Here is a 4,873-nt window from a genome sequence, read left to right as displayed (position 1 = left end):
GTTTTGACTTTGTTAAAACTTAAAATGAGGAGGGGGGACTGGGGAGATATTCTTCAAAATATACCAAATTTCAGTTGGAGAGGAGGAATAAGTTCAAGAGGTCTATTGTGCAACGAAGTAACTGTAGTTAATAACAGCTTATTCAGGCCGGGGGCCGCGGCTCACGCCTGGAATCCCAGCACTTTGGGAGGCCAAGGCAGATGGATCACTTGAGATCAGGAGTTCAAGACCAGCCTGGCCAACATGGTGAAACCCCGTCTCTACTAAAAATACAAAAATTAGCCAGGCCTGGTGGTGCACGCCCGTAATCCCAGCTACTTGGAAGGCTGAAGCAGGAAAATCGCTTGAGTCCCGGAGGCAGAAGTTGCAGTGAGCCGAGATCGCACCATTGCACTCTAGCCTGGGCAACAAAAGTGAAACTCCATCTAAAAAAAATAAAAATAAATAAATAATTAAAACACACACACACACAAAATGTACTGTATTCTTGAAAATTGCTAAGAAAATAGATTTTGCCTTTCTGCCCTCGGACGCCACCGAGGAAGCGTCGTTAAAGACTCTCTTCTCCCTGCCGTCATGTCTAAGTCAGAGTCTCCTAAAGAGCCTGACTAGCTGAGGAAGCTCTTCATTGGAGGGCTGAGCTTTGAAACAACCAATGGGAGCCTGAGGAGCCACTGTGAGCCTGGGGAATGCTCAGGACTGTGTGGTAATGAGAGTCCCAAACACCAAGCGCTCCAGGGGCTTTGGGCTTGTCACCTATGCCACTGTGGAGGAGGTGGATGCAGCCATGAATGCAAGGCCACACGAGGTGGATGGAAGAGTTGTGGAACCAAAGAGAGCTGTCTCAAGAGAAGATTGTCAAAGACCAGGTGCCCACTTCACTGTGAAAAAGATGTTTCTTGATGGCATGAAAGAACACACCGAAGCCTCCTGTAATCCCAGCACTTTGCGGGGCCGAGGCGGGGGTTCAAGAGGTCAAGAGATCGAAACCATCCTGGCCAAAATGGTGAAATCCCATCTCTACTAAAAATACAAAAATTCCCCGGGCGTGGTGGCGCACGCCTATAGTCCCAGCTACTCAGGAGGCTGAGGCAGGAGAATCGCTTGAACCCGTGAGGCAGAGGTTGCAGTGAGCCAAAATCATGCTATTTCTCTCCAGCTTGGGTGACAGAGCCAGACTCTGCCTCAAAAAAAAAAAAGAAAAAAAAAAAAAAGAAGAAGAAGACACTGAAGAACATCACCTAAGAGATTATTTTGAACAGTTTGAAAAAATTGAAGTGATTGAAATCATGACTGACTGAGGCAGTGGCAAAAAAGGGGGTTTTGCCTTTTGTAACCTTTGACAACCATGACTCGGTGGATAAGACTGTCATTCAGAAATACCATACTGTGAATGACCACAACTGTGAAGTTAGGAAGGCGCTGTCAGAGCAAGAGATGGCTAGTGATTCATCTAGCCGAAGAGGTCGAAGTGGTTCTGGACACTTTGGCGGTGGTTGTGGAGGTGGTTTTGGTGGGAGTGACAACTTTGGTAGTGGAGAAAACTTCACGGTCGTGATGGCTTTGGTGGCAGCCATGGTGGTGGTGGATATGGTGGCAGTGGGGATGGCTATAATGGATTTGGTAATGATGGAAGCAATTTGGGAGGTGGTGGAAGCTACGATGATTTTGGCAATTACAACAATCAGTTTTCAAATTTTGGACCCATGAAGGGAGAAATCTTTGGAGTCAGAAGCTCTGGCCCCTGTGGTGGTGGAGGCCAATACTTGACCAAACCAAGAAACCAAGGTGCCTATGGCGGTTCTAGTAGCAACAGTAGCTATGGCAGTGGCAGAAGATTTTAATTAGGAAACAAAGCTTAGCAGGACAGGAGAGCCAGAGAAGTGACAGGGAAGCTACAGGTAACAACAGATTTGTGAACTCAGCCAAGCACAGTGGTGGCAAGGCCTAGCTGCTACAAAGAAGATATGTTTTACACAAATACTCATGTGTATGGGCAAAAAACTTGAGGACTATGTTCGTGACTAATTGTATAACAGGTTATTTTAGTTTCTGTTCTGTGGAAAGTATAAAAGCATTCAACCAAGGGTTTTAGTGTAGACTTTTTTTTTTTGCACCCATGCTGTGGATTGCTAAATGAAATAGTCTGATCGTGATGCCGAATAAACATCTTTTTTTTTTTTTTTTTTGAGACGGAGTCTCGCTCTGTCGCCCAGGCTGGAGTGCAGTGGCCGGATCTCAGCTCACTGCAAGCTCCACCTCCCCGGTTTACGCCATTCTCCTGCCTCAGCCTCCCGAGTAGCTGGGACCACAGGCGCCGCCACCATGCCTGGCTAATTTTTTGTATTTTTCAGTAGAGATGGGGTTTCACCATGTTAGCCAGGATGGTCTCGATCTCCTGACCTCATGATCGGCCTGTCTCAGCCTCCCAAAGTGCTGGGATTACAGGCTTGAGCCACCGTGCCCGGCCAAATAAACATCTTTTTTAAAAAAGAAAAAGAAAATAGATTTTAAGTGTTCTCACGCCACACACATAAATATGTGAGGTAATGCATATGTTAATTAGCTCATTTACCCATTCCACAATGTATATATATTTTAAAACAACATGTTATATGTTGTAATATATACAATTTTTATTTTTCAATTAAAAAAAAACAAAAACAAGTCATCCACAGTGATACACACCTGTGGTCCCAGCTACTCAGGAGGTTGAGGCAGGAGCATCACTTGAGCACAAGAGGTCGAGGCTACAGTCAGCCATGATCACAGCACTGCACTCCAGCCTGGGCAAAACCGTGAGCACCTGTCTCTAAAATACACACACACACACACACACACAGACAGTCACACACAGACACACACAGATACACACACACACACAGACACACACACAATTTTTAAAAAACTTATAATGCATGAATAGAAAGAAAATAAATGCTCCATAATGTTTTAAGAAAACAAATAATATAAAATATTTGCAACACATATGACTGACAAGCAGGTGGCATGTGCCTCAAAGAGCGCCTACAGATTGATAAGAAAAAAAGACAAAAAAAAAAGCAAACCCTGATAGACTGAATAGCCAAAGGATATAAACATGAAACTCAGAGTAAATACAAATAACTAACTTACTTGAGAAGATGCTCAAAGCCAGTTGTAGTCTGGAAAGCACAAATGATGACAAAGCTATAACATCCCTCTTTCCCCACAAAAATAGTAATAATAATAATTAGCCAGAATTTAAAACATTGAGAACACATGGAGCTGAGAGGGACCTAGGTCGAGTACCGTCATCCGTTGCCGGCGGGAGTAAAATTGCTCCAGCCTTTTTGAAAAGTAATCCATTGGTATTATTAACACTTTTGCTTTGGCATTTGTTTTGGCTCATGATTTCAAAACACAAAAAAACAGAATACATGTACAAAAATGTTCACTGTGATGTTTTATTTCGTCTCCTACACTATTACTCCCAAATCTTTTCCTATACATGTCCCTCACTTCAGGGACCCTATTATTTGGTTTTCTCGCCTACTTCTCTTTTCTGACACCTTTTCTCTTCCCCTGAAACCACGCTGTAACATCCTCTCCCTCCATCCTTCTTGCTATTTGATTTCTCTATTTTTATGACTAATCCCATGTGGCCTGCTGCCAAAAATTATGCAATAGTACAGACTGAAATCACTAAAAATATATGGCCTCCTGCCGCACCCAAGCTCGCAGAGCTGCCCAGCAATGTCGTGCCTCCAGGCAGATGCCTCTCTTTGCCGTTTGTGATTATTCAAAAATTCCGCTGTCCACAGACCCCCAAACCTATTACTTCCTCTCTCCTTCGTAGTACATGACGTTGTCTTTGATTTCACTGAGAAAATGAAGTTCACCAGGCAAGAACAGTTTATTTTCCTATCACTTGTAATAAACCCATCAGAATCCTCACCCATCTTTCCTTCTTCCGTGGGAAAGGGGCACTCTTCACTCTTTCTACCCAAGGTTACTTCTTCCAGTTGTCCAGTCAGCTTCATATTCATCCACTGACTCAAGAATTTTGGTCTCTAAAGGATCCTCTCTCACATGCGTTTTTTAATTTTTTTTATTTTTTTTGAGATGAAGTCTCACTCTGTCATCCAGGCTGGAGTGCAATTGCGCGATCTCAGCTCACTGCAAACTGCACCTCCTGGGTTCAAGTGATTCTCATGCCTCAGCCTCCTGAGTAGCTGAGACTACAGGCATGTGCTACCACACCCAGCTAATTTTTGTATTTTTAGTAGAGACGGGGTTTCACCATGTTGGCCAGACTGATCTCAAACTCCTGGCCTCAAGTGATCTGCCTGCCTTGGCCTCCCAAAGTGCTGATTACAGGCATGAACCACTGCAACCAGCCACACCCACATGCATTTTTAATATCTCCCTTTTGACATAATTTTGTTACCTCAGGTTACAAAATGTGCTACTCTCTTCTATCTGTATTTTAAGGTATATTGACCCAACATATGACTCTACTTAGATATTATCTCTTTCCTTCCTGTCTTAACCAAACTGTGAACCATCTAAACTCATTGTTTCCACTTCCTTACTTGTATTATCAGTCTGCTAAAATTTCACCTGTCCACCACACCAGTGAAGAATGATAAACATGACCTTCGTATTGCCATTTCCATTGAATACTCTCCTCTCATTATGTTACTTTACAACTTTTTGACATTTTGTTCTAATGAGTGCTCCCTCCCCCTTGAAAACCACTGCTTCTTTAGCTTTTGTCACATCATTTTTATGCTTTCCTCTGTGCCATGAGTTTTCTTCTCTCCTCTTTATTTCCTTTCCCTTCTCATTGCTAATATAGAAACAAAGACTTTACTATCACCAAAACTTTGCC

The 4,873-nt window shown here is 43.2% G+C and overlaps 1 pseudogene; it reads left to right on the top strand.

The window, feature by feature from the left end:
* The first annotated feature begins 576 nt into the window (after positions 1–576).
* Positions 577–1,844, top strand: LOC126931410 (heterogeneous nuclear ribonucleoprotein A1-like; annotated as a pseudogene).
* The last annotated feature ends 3,029 nt before the right edge of the window (positions 1,845–4,873 follow it).

The sequence above is a fragment of the Macaca thibetana genome, chromosome 11 (genome assembly GCF_024542745.1).
Source record: "Macaca thibetana thibetana isolate TM-01 chromosome 11, ASM2454274v1, whole genome shotgun sequence".
Classification (NCBI taxonomy): domain Eukaryota; kingdom Metazoa; phylum Chordata; class Mammalia; order Primates; family Cercopithecidae; genus Macaca; species Macaca thibetana.
This window is presented reverse-complemented; position numbering and strand designations above follow the sequence as displayed.